A 12,548-nucleotide genomic window follows, 5' to 3' on the forward strand; every position below is an offset into this window, starting at 1 on the left:
GTGATAGAGAAAAAATGCAGTCATTTTTTAATTCGGATGCCAAAACTCAGTCAAAAACAAGTGTCATATCTAACTCAACAAAAATTATGTTCCCCAGTGTGATCAGTGTAATTTGGAGATTGATCTTAACACCAACTTTGGCTGGCACCCCCCAAAATGGCACAGCAGCCACTGCAACTTATATGTCATCAGAGAAGCCAGAGCTTTATTTCCTATACACTCACAGCAGTGCTCTAATGAATGCCTCTCTTGCAGGGCATGCAGTGCTGGTTATACTTGACCTAGTAGCCCTCAATGGCTTTCCAGAAGCATTTGTCATGACGGATGGGGAAAGAAAGGCTCAGAACATGGTTGCTGGGCTTGATAATCCACAGAATGCAATGTACCCTGTTCTGTTTCTGTTCCTTGCTCTCTTGGGTCTTGAGGTTCTCTAGCAGCTTCTCTTCCATGATGCTAGTTCTGCAGTCAAAGACACTCTCCACAATTTTGAAGCTTGGGTCATCCTTGTAGTCAGCCACTGCCTTGCTGTAGTGTTACCAAGAGGGCAGGGAGAGCCCTACTTGAAAGTTGGCCAAGGCAGGTTACACATGGCTCAGCCTACCAGCACTGCCAACTCAGCTTTAAAGAAAATTACTTTAACAATATCTTACCGAAGTACGATATAGCCACAGTAAGGTACACTTCAGTGTCTAGCTTGACGAATCTGTACTGAATGAGCACACCTGAGTATCCAGTATGCTGCTCAAGAACCAAAATTACCAGAGGCTCCTCAGGATCCCTTTCACTCTACACAAGTAACTGCTCTGAATTTTGTAGGCCTTTGAACTTCATATAAATGGAATCACCCAAAATATACTGTTTTGGGCATTTGTGAGCTTTTCCCATGCACTTGAGGCCTTTTCATTTTCATCTCTGGTATTGCATTAATGTATATATTTTTATTTATTTATCAGTTTTGCTCTTGATGAACATTTAGACAGTTTCTTGATTTGGGCTATTAAGAATAGTCCTCTTAGGTAAACCTCTATCCACTTTTCTCTTAGGTGTATTCCTGACAGTGCAATGCAAGTCATAGGGAACACAGGATATGCATAGATTCTGCCAAGCAGGTTCCAAATGGTTATTCCAATTTATGCTCTTCCTCGAGAAGCCTGGCTGCTACCCTTTCAGAGGCTTGGCATTTTCCAATGTTTTCATGTTGACCTTTCTTGTGGGTATAGGAGGAATGGCTTCTGATTTCCTTCTTTCCTTCTTTCCTTCCTTCCTTCGTTCCTCTCTCTCTCTCTCTCTCTCTCTCTCTCTCTCTCTCTCTCTCTCTCTCTCTCTCTCTCTCTCTCTCTCTTTCTCTTTCTTTCTTTCTTTCTTCCTCACCAGAAAATAAATGTTTATTGATTTTAGAGAGAGGAAAGAAAAGAGAGAGAAACATTGATGTGAGAGAGAAACATCAATTAGTTTCCTCCCATACATGCCCCAATGGGGGATCAAACCCACAATTCAGCTATGTGCCCTGACCAGACATCAAACCCACAAACTTATTTTCGTGAATGGGAAGATGCTCTAACCAACAGACCCACCCAGCGAGGTCCATTAGTGCTTTATATTTGTAGTTGCCTGATGGTTAATGAAGTGGAACTGCTTCTTATGTTTACTGGTCATTTGCATCTCCTATCTTCGGAATTGAGTCTCTGACTCTTCATCTCTTAAAGTCTGTCTTTCCCTCTGATTGTAGTAATTCTTTAGACACATTCTGGATGCAGGTTCTGTGGGTTTCCTTTTCACTCTCTTAATGATATCTTTTTATGAGAAATTCTAAATTTTAATATCTTAAAATATCCAGTTTATCAGTTTGGTTTTTTTTAATTTTTGATTTATTTATTGTTTTTCTATTACTGTTATCCCACTTTTTCATTCATTGCTCCCCCCAGCACACCCCTTCTCCCAGTCAATCCCCACTTCATTATACATGTCCATGGGTTATTTATACTAGTTTCTTTACTAAACCCCTCCCCTACTTAAATCCCCTTCTCTCCTTTCCATTCTCCCCTCTAGTAACTGTGAGTATATTCCTTATGGACATGCCTCTGGTTCGGTTTTTCTTGTTTGTTTGTGTTGTTCATTAGTTTCCTGTATTAGGTGATATCATATGGTTTGGTTTGGTTTTTTTCATTTCCTGGCTTATTTCACTAAGCATAATTCTCTCTAGTTCTATCCATGCTGTCACAAATGGTAGGAGCCCCTTCTTTCTTCCCTCTGCATAGTAGTCCATTGTGTAAATGTACCACAGTTTTTTGATCCACTCCTCTACAGATGGGCACTTAGGCTGTTTCCAGCACTTGGCAATTGTAAATAGTGCTGCTATGAATATAGGGGTGCATACCTTCTTCTGAATTAGGATTTCAGGATTCTTAGGGTATAATCCTAGCAATGGAATTGCAGGTTCAAAAGGTAGTTCAATTTTATTTTTTTGATGAAATTCCATACTGTTTTCCATAGTGGCTGCACAGTGTGCATTCCCACCAACAGTGCAGTAGGGTTCCCTTTTCTCCACATCCTCAGCAGCACTTGTTGTTTGTTGATTTGTTAATGATGGCCATTCAGACTGGTGTGAAGTGGTATCTAATTGTGGTTTTTATTTGCATCTCTTTGATGGCTAGTGATGTTGAGCATTCTTTCATATGGCTATGGACGCTCTGTATGTCCCCTTCGGAGAAGTGTTTGTACAGGTCTTTTGCCCATTTTTAATTGGGTTGTCTGTCTTCTTGGTGTTGAGATGTATAAGTTCTTTATATATTTTGGAGATCAATCCCTTGTCTGAGGTATCATTGGCAAATATGTTTTCCCATATGGTTGGTTTCCTTTTCGTGTTGCTGATGTTTTCTTTTGCTGATCAGAAACTCTTTAGAGTGATGTAGCCCCAGTTGTTTATTCTTTCCTTTATTTCCCTTGCCTTAGGAGATGTATGGGTGAAAATATTGCTACATGGAGTATCTGAAATTTCCCTGCCAATGTTGTCCTCTGGAATTTTTATGGTGTCCTGGCTTCCATTTAAGTCTTTGATCTGTCTTGAGTTTATTCCAGTATAGGGTGTAAGTTGGTGGTCTAGTTTCATTTTTTTGCATGTCCCTGTCCTGTTCTCCCAGCACCATTTGTTGAAGAGGCTCTTCTCACACAATTTTATGTTCCTTCCCTCTTTGTCGAATATTAGTTCACCATATAGACCTAGGTTTATTTCTGGGCTCTCTATTCTGTTCCATTGATCTATATGTCTGTTCTTTTGCTAGTTCCAGACTGTTTTTATTTAGGCACTTATGGTGAGAAATAGCAGAGGCAGACATGATCTGAAGGAAAGGAAATAAGTACATATGTAAATAAAAAAATAAATTCTGCTAACTCCTTGTATACAGACAATAACTCGGACTACATTTGGGAATACAATTCACTATATAGAGCAGCACACAACCTCTCACCACACTGTCTAATAATGTAACTGAATAGCCTAGACAAGTATGAACCTGTCGCCAGTCTCCAAGGTCATCCCCCACCCCTCCCAACTCAAGGGCTCTCAGCCATAGGAGAGCACTAGTGCTTTCCTCGATCCAGGCTTGATCCAACCTAGAGTGGTCGCATTAAGGTAAGCTGTACAGAAAAAAAGTTGACGTTAAAGAAGAAAACTAACTACAGTTTTGATATTAGCATGCCTATTTAAGTCTAAAACAGCTGAAAAATCAAACTCAACAGGGATTATGTTAAAAATTGTTCCCCTGTGTAATGAGTTGAAAAGATCATGAGGACATTCACCATGGAGCTGGCAAAGAAGGTCCTAGCATTGATGTGCCTGCCCCAGACATGAGCATGAGCATCTGAAATGTTGCAAGGATCAAGAAGCATAACTGGACAGGTTTTGGGCCATGATGAAGGTGTAGGCAGACATGCTTTGCTTCCTTGCTCATCCATAAGGATTAAGGCTATCTCAAAACAAACACATAAACAACAACAACAAAAAAAATGGAACTGCCAGAAAATCAAACTGTATGGAAGTTTAACAGTCAAATATTTAAAGAGGAAGTGTTCATTGAGACAGGTAGGAGGGGCAGAGATGGGCTACCAGGGCAAAGAGGATGTGGTGTGGCAGTGGCAAGGCAGCAGCTGTAGCTGGCCAGCAAACAAGCAGTCCCACATTATAAAATCTGGGAGGGACTCCTGGGGGGTGATCCCAGCCCCAGACTAGGCTGCACAGCTCACAGTTCCAGAACCCAGAAAATAAAGCCTCATAGCTTCTGCCAATGAAAACAAGTGGTGGCTTGGGGCAGAAAAAGAAACTGCTCATCTTTCAGGAGAGTTCATTTAGAGGGCCCCTACAATCCTAGAATGTATGCAAACCCATCCATTCTGGGAACCATCACCAGGGCAACAGCTAGAAGGGTGCCGGTCACATACAGGAAGTTGGTGAAGTGACTAGAAAACAGGAGAGTGCTGGAAAAGCAGCATTGTTCCCTCTCTGACCATTTCCCCATATACAGTATCACAAAGTGGTGAAACAGGTCACCCTGCACTGACAAATTCTTAAGACTCCACCGTTTACAATGTAACAAGTGCAACAGCTCTACCTAATACACTATAGAGGTAAATACAGGAAGACAAAGAAGTATGTCCCAAATGAAAGAACAGATCAAAGCACCAGAAAAAGAACCAAGTAAAAAGAAGACAGTCAACTTATCAGACACAGAGTTCAAAACACTGTTGTTAATGATGCTCAGAGAAATTATTGAGTATGGCAAATGCATAAGGGAAGATGAAGTCTACACTACGTGAAATAAAGAAAAATCCACATGGAACCAGTAGTGTAGGGAAGGAAGCTAGGGTTCAAATCAATGGATTGAAATATAGGAGAAGTAAACAGTCAACCAGTACAGAATGAAGAAACAGTAATTCAAAAAAAAGAACAAGAAGAACAAGAGAATAAGAAGACTCTGGGACATCTTTAAAAGTGGCAACATCAAGATACTTCTGGCCAAGATGAAGGCATAGGTAGACACACTTTGTATCCCTCCACAACCATAAGAAGGATTACATCTACCTCAAAACTTAAAAAAAAAAAAATCTACCAGAAAATTGAACTGTATGGAAGTCCAACAAAGATATAAAGAAGTAATACTCATCCAGACAGAAATGAGGGGCAGAGCCAGGGCAGAGAGGACGTAGAGTGACGGTGGTGGCAGTGACATTGGAAGCCATGCAGCTAGACCATGGCTGCAACCAATAAGAGTGCAGTCATACATTATAAGATTCAGGAGGAATACCTAGGGAGCAGTCCCAGCCCCAGACCAGGCCACACAGCTCACAGTCCCAGCACCAGGGAAAAATAAAGCCTTATTGCTTCTGACTGTGAAAACGAGTGTGGATTGGGACAGCAAAAGAAACTGCCAGTCTCTCAGCAGAGTCCACTTGTTTAGAGGGCCGCCACAGTCCTAGAACATCTGTAAACTCATCCACTCTGGGGACCACGTCCAGGGCAACAGCTAGAAAAGCATCAGTCTCATATGTGAAGCAAGAGAAGTGCCAGAAAAAGGCGTAAAGGCTGAGCAAGTGGCATTGTTCCCTCTCAGGCCCCTACCCGACATACAGCTCCACAGCATTGTGAAACAGATCCCCCCATACTGACAAATACCTAAGGCTCTACCTCTTACAATGTAACAGGTGTGACAGCTCTACCTAAGATACAGAGGCAAACACAGGAGGCTGTCAAGTTAAGGAGACAGAGAAGTATGGCCCAAAAGAGGGAAGAGATCAAGGTTCCATTTGGGAGAACTAAGCAATGAGGAGATAGCCAACCTAACAGAAACAGAGTTTGGAACACTGCTGATAATGATGCCCACAGACTTTACAGACATGCTTGAATATGGCAAACACATAAGGGAAGAAGTGAAGGCTAAGCTAAGTGAAACGAAGGAAAACCCACATGAAACCAATGGTGAAGGGAAGGAAACCAAGGTTCAAATAAATGATTTGGAACATAAGAAAGAAAGAGTCAACCAGTGCAGAATAAAGAAATGAGGATTCAAAAAAAAAAAATGAGGAGAGTATAAGAAGACTCTGGGACATCTCCAAAAGGGCCAACTGTTAGAGGAAATCAGGTCTCTTAGGAAGGACATGTTCCCATGTCCTTCAGCCCGGGTGTCCTGTGTCTCAGATAAGCAAGCTGGCCTTGCTGATGCCTGCAGCTGCAAAGCTGTATCAGGCCACTGAGCCGTGGTATCCTGCGTGCAGAGACCTTGCTGAGTACTCCATCTCCTTGCCTTATAGATAACTCTTGTCTGAAACCAGACCTAAAGACAAAGCTATAAATCTTTAGAAAATTAAAGCCTCAACATATGTTATCCTGCTTAACTTTTAGATAATGATTATGCTCTGTAAAATTTTTAAAATTCTCTACCTTGAGCCTGTTTTCATTAATCTATTTTTAGTATCATGTTAGACTAAATAAAAGGATGGACTTCTGCGCTGCTCTTGACTGATCTGCCTGAGCGTGCGGCAGCCCCCCATTCGTCCAATAATTCTGTATGCCGGAATTACCTCAGTGTCACTTGATTACATCTACATCTACAGCCAACATCAGAATCATAGGGATGCCAAAGGAGAAGAGGAAGAGCAAGATATTGAAAACATGTGAAAAATAATAAAGGAAAACTTTTCTAATTTGGCAAAGAAAATAGACATACAAGTCTAGGAAGCAGAGAGAGTCCCAAACAAGCTAGAACCAAAGAGACACCAAGACACATCATAATTAAAATGCCAAAAGTTAAAGATAAAGAGAGAATCTTAAAAGTGGGAAGAGAAGAGAGCTACCTACAAGACTACCAGCTGATTTCTCAAAAGAAAGTGTGCAGGTAAGAAGGGACTGGCAAGAAGTATTAAAAGTGATAAAAAAACAAGGACCTACAACCAAGATTACTTTATCCAGCAAAGCTATCACTTAGAATGGAAGGGCAGATAAAGTGCTTCCCAGACAAGGTAAAGCTAAAGAAGTTCATTATTACCAAGCCATTATTATATGAAATATACCCTGGCTGGTTTGGCTCAGTGGATTGAGCGTCGGCCTGCGAGCTAAGTGTCCCTGGTTCGATCTTCCAGTCAGGGCACATCAGAGAAGGAAAACTCTGACTCCAAAAAACCTCCGCTGCTTTGCGGCATACCTCTTCAGGGGAAAAGCTAAGGGAGTAAACCCCGACAGAAAATCCGGAGCCGGAGTCCCTAAGGCAGTTTGACGTTGTAGTCAACACTGGCAACTCCTGCGGCGCACCTGAAGCCAAGCTGTATTGACTCCGTCTTTCCCTTGGATCCTTCAGCTGCGAAGATAGTTGGGGTCTGCTGCATGGGCAACAGCAGACCCTCCATATCACCCTGCCCAGGCTCTGTAGCTTCAGCTTCACTGGAGAGGACACTCCAGCGTCATCGCAAGATGTCGATTCAACACGGGAGGAGACAGATACCGTGTCACTCCCGAGTCGGACTGCACAGCCATTCTCGGCGGTGCAGATAGACTCTTAAGAAGCTACACCATCGTCTCTCGAGACGGACGGCTGCCGACGATTATATGAAATGTTAAAGGGACTTATTTAAGAAGATCAAAACTATGAACATTAAAATGACAAGAAACTCACAACTATCAACAACTTACTTTAAAAAAATAAAAACAAAAACAAACTAAACAAGCAACCAGAATAGAAACAGAATCATAGGTACGGGGATCATTTGGAAGGTTAACAGCTGAGAGGGGGAAGGAAGAGACATGGAGAAAGGTACAGGGATTAAGAAGCATGATGGGAAGATACAAAATAGACAGGGGTATGTTAAGAATAGTATAGGAAATGGAGAAGCCAAAGAACTTATACACATGACCCTTGGACATGAAGTAAGGTGGGGCGGGAGAGGATTGCTGGAGGGAAGAGGGGTACCAGGCAGAGGAGATCAATGGGGAAAATTGAGATAAATATAATAGCATAATCAATAAAATATACTTTAAAAATGCCAGAAAAAGGAAAGCATAATTGGTATAAACAAAATAGACAGGGAAGCCCTGGCTGGTGTGGCTCAGTGGATTGAGTGTTGTCCCGCAAACCAAAGGGTCACTGGTTTTATTCCCAATCAGAGCACATGCCTGCACTGCTGGCCAGATCCCCAGCTGGGGGCATGCAAGAGGCAACCACACATTAATGTTTCTCTCCTCTTTCTCCCTCCCTTCCCCTCTCTCTAAAAATAAAATAAATAAAATCTTTGAAAAAATAGACAGGGAAATGTTAAGAATAGTATAGGAAAGGGTGAAGCTAAAGAACTTACATGCATGACCTATGGACATGAACTAAGGTTGGGGGCATTGCTGGAGGGCAGGGAGTACCAGGCAGAACAGGGCAAAGGGAAAAAATTGGGACAATTGTAACAGCATAATCAATAAAATATACTTTAAAAAAAGAAAACATCAATGAAGATTCTTACATTACTATTTTAAGAGTGCCAGGGTTTGGAGATAAAACAGTTATTGTTTAGATAACGTGCACCTGCATTCCATGAGATATTTGCATTACTTTTGTGCTAAATGTGTTGGTGTGGGTAAACCTGATGGGAGTATTTGAAATCCAGATAATATTGACCCAAAAGAGCTAGAAGTCTTCAATTCGCAACATGGATCAATTATGGGCTTCTCCAATTAGGATGAGGGCATCTTATAGGCCAACTGTCACATATTGATCCTTGATGCCAGTAAGAAGGAGCTGAACAAGTTGAATGCACCCAGAATTAAAGCCAAGATCATTGCTGAAGATGCCAATGGACCAACAACTCCGGAAACTGATAAAATTTTCCTGGAGAGGAATATTTCGGTCATTTCCGATCTCTACTTGAATGCTGGAGGAGTGACAGTGTCTTACTTTGAGTGGCTGAAGAACCTAAATCATGTCATCTATGGCCATTTGACCTTCAAATATGAAAGGGTTTCTAACTACCACTTGCTCGCATCTGTTCAAGTGTTTAGAAAGAGAATTTGGAAAGCATGGCGGGGCTATTTCTGTTATGCACACAATAGAGTTCCAAGACAGGATATCTGGGCATCCAAGAAAGACGTGCACTCTGGCTTAGCTTACACTGTGGAGTGCTTAGCCAGGACAATCATACATACAGCCAGGAAGTATAATGTGGGATCAGTCATGAGAACAGCTGCTGACATCATTCCCACTGAGAAAGTCTTCAAGATGTACAATGAAGCCAGTGTGATCTTCACATAGATGAATTGTAGCTGACTTCTTCCCTAGTCTTTTTACCTCTTCATCTGTAGATTTATCACAAGTTTACATGTAATGACAGATATCTCTGTCTCATTACTTATTAGATAATGTATACCAATCCCAATAAGTCACTCTAAATCAACCCCTTAAGAAAAAAGAAATTGGCATGCTCTCCCTTGTGGAAACATGCCTATGCCTTTCTCTTCTCCCTCTTCTTCCCCCATAGGCGTACATCCCCTAAACTCTAAGAGACCCCAAGAGACTTGCAACCAGGGGAGGAGTGGGCAGCAGAAGCTCATCCTGGGCTAATCCCCTGAACCTGTCTCCAAGGCCCCTTTTTTTTCTGACTTTCCAATGAGCTTGTAACCAAAAAACCAGCAGGGTTCTACTGCTGACTGCCAACAGACAAAAAACTCTGGAGGCAGAGTTCAATGTAAAGGGAAAGGAATCTTTTATTCAAAGGCTATACAGTATGAAATAATGTCAGGTTTCTGCCTCCAAGCCCATTACCTCTAAGACACCCAAAGAAAGTTATCCTGCCACCCTCTGCCAGTTCAGTTCAAGGCTGCACCAGGAACTTCTTCTCCCATCCAAAAGTACCCTTCTTTAAGAAGTGCAGGTGGCTTAGCTGGTTTGGAGTCACGGTCTGCCTTGAGGCATCTTTCAGAGTCTGTGCATCCAGGCATCCTACTCACAATGCACTGCCCTCTCCCTCTGGCCACTTCTCTCTGGTGTGTCGGTGTGCCTGGCTGTGCAGGACCCACATAGCACAGCTCCAATCTCCAGTGCTGCAGTGGCTACCCATACAGGAGAGGGGCATGGGGCTTGTTGCTAGGCCATGCAACTTCTAGGAGCCACTGGTCTGAGCTTCCTTTGATTCTTCCCTACTGGTCCAGTGCCTGCTGTGCTCCTGGCCAGACATGCCCACGCAATGCTCATGGAGGGATACTGGGAATGTTCTGGACCATATAGTCTCCATGGCCTGCTGGCCCAGGAACTTGAACTCCCAGTGGCTGAGAAAGAGGAGAAAACAAAGATAACAGTGTTTTCATGCTCTCCACTTTATATAATCAAACCCAAAATCTTCTGCATGATAGAAGTATGTAGGAGGTTATTTCCCTTTGTCACATTGCACTGCCTGGTTGACAGGGCAAGTGCTCATGCACAGTACTCAGCTCTCCCCAACCCCTCTCCCATCTCTGGAGGGCAGTGTATAAACTCTCACTCTGCTCCTGGGGTCCCTGCTCTCCTCTTCCCCGTGATCTGGCCAGAACCCCCTATTACAATTCCCCCCTTTAATACCTCTGGACCTTGTAATCTTACAAAGACAAATAGGCAAAGGTCTTGTTCTTCTGTAGCAACTTCCTGCTGGCCAAGAGCATAGTCCTACCTATCCCCTGGTCCAGAGATACCTAACAAAACAGGGTCTGGAGTGGAGGAGAACCTTTATGTGAGGGAAAAGGATCTTGCAAAGTCCAGTTCAGTTGGCTGTCCCTGGAGAGCAGCATGCACAATGTCCAAACGATGGCATTGCTGGAGAAGTTGGCAATCTTGTTGTATTTTAGAGGTGACAAATTTGGCAAGAGGGTTAGAAAGTATGATCAGAACCATAATAACTAAATAAAAGTAGGGACTATTCTACAGTGTCCCAAATTAAGAAAGAGTGGCTTCCTTGGAGGAAGGTGTGCAAGGCATGTCACTCCTGTCTGAAGCCATATTTCCCACTACACTTAACTCAAATTAGGCTGAGAGTAATATTCTGACATTCCTACCTTTAACACTTCTGGACCCTTTCTGTCTAAACCATTAGGGAAAAAAAGGAAAGCAGTTTTAAAATGAAGCTGCCAGGCTACCCCATACTTCACCAACTCAACCACCTAATCCAAGCAAACCATTGAGTCTCAGGAGGCAGCAATAAAGACAAGTATCTTAAGTAAGGCATATGCTGTGTGACCAACACCCAGGTAAATTAGGTCATAGGTATACACCCTATGAAAAAAGAAAGGATAACACAGAGGTTAATTTACACAACAAATCACAAACCCATCTCTGCGTCTTTTGAGAAGATGTCTGAGTGCAAGGCCTTTGCTAGAATTACATCAAGCAGTGAAAATTTGACAAGTCCTTTATGCCTGTAAATTAAACATCTCTGGTTATGCCATCAGGTGCTGAGGTAAACCAGTTCAGCTTCTAAGTGAAAATAAAGCTTTGAAAATAGTTAGCTACACTAGAGTCCTATATCCACAACTGAGCATTATGATTTTCCCTGAAACTCAATACCTCTCCCTAAGATTACCCTCATTGTCACCAAAGAGAATGATGGTTTTTAATTTTGCCCTATCATTTGCATGAGCACAGCAAGAGCAGAAATTTATCACACAGGCTCTTTAAATCTGCTTTACTAGAATTTCCACAAGGAACCTTTAAATTGACCCTTAGCCCTTCAAGACACAGAAACTATACCCTTGACATCCAGCTTTGCCTGGAGTACCTAAAATTCTCAAGTCCTTGAGGTTCCCATTGCGTCTTATGGTTTCTTCTTGCCATCTGTCAAGAGAGCAACTTCCTTCCTTCCCTGGGAATACTGCTATGAACCACACAACAAGACAAGGTATGAGGCCATTTCTCCAGTGGGCTTTTATTAGCTTTGAAAGTCAATCTCAGTCCCTTAAGGCTTCCTGGTAACAACCAGAGTTCAGGCATGCTTCCTTCAGGCATGACATTCCAGTGAAAACCTTGGTTGTTAAATTTGAAACCAGTCTTATTGGTATTATGCAAAGAAGCTTTATGTCATTACTCACTCATTAAGAATGACAACTTTGGGTCTTCCAAACCAGATGGCAGCATAAGTAAGCACGGCTCACCTCCTCACACACCACATCAAAATGACAACTAAATTATAAACAATCATCTATCAACCCATTAGAAATCAAGTTAAATGGAAGGCTCACAATGACAAAATTAAAGAAACCACATTCATTCAGACTGGTAGGATGGGTGGAGATCCAGAACAGGCTGGTCCTACAACCATGTGTGGCAGGTAAAAAGTTGGGAGAGATATATTGGAAGCGAGGAGTCCCAGCCTCACAACAGGTCCCCAGCCCAGGGTTACAGTGACAAGAAAATAAGACCCTATAACTCCTGGCTGCAATAACCAACAGGGATTGAGTCAGTGGAAGTAACTTCTTGAGTCCCAAGCAGTTCATCTTAAAGCACCCACACGTGAACTTAGACTCATTCCCCCTGAGCTCCAGCACCAGGATAGCAGCT

The 12,548-nt window shown here is 42.5% G+C and overlaps 1 pseudogene; it reads left to right on the forward strand.

Annotated features, from left to right (window-relative positions):
• Nucleotides 1-587: 587 nt before the first annotated feature.
• On the forward strand, nucleotides 588-9,278 carry LOC150009835 (glutamate dehydrogenase 1, mitochondrial-like; annotated as a pseudogene).
• The last annotated feature ends 3,270 nt before the right edge of the window (nucleotides 9,279-12,548 follow it).

This window comes from Furipterus horrens, unplaced genomic scaffold (genome assembly GCF_987537825.1).
Source record: "Furipterus horrens unplaced genomic scaffold, mFurHor1.1.pri manual_scaffold_5, whole genome shotgun sequence".
Lineage (NCBI taxonomy): Eukaryota > Metazoa > Chordata > Mammalia > Chiroptera > Furipteridae > Furipterus > Furipterus horrens.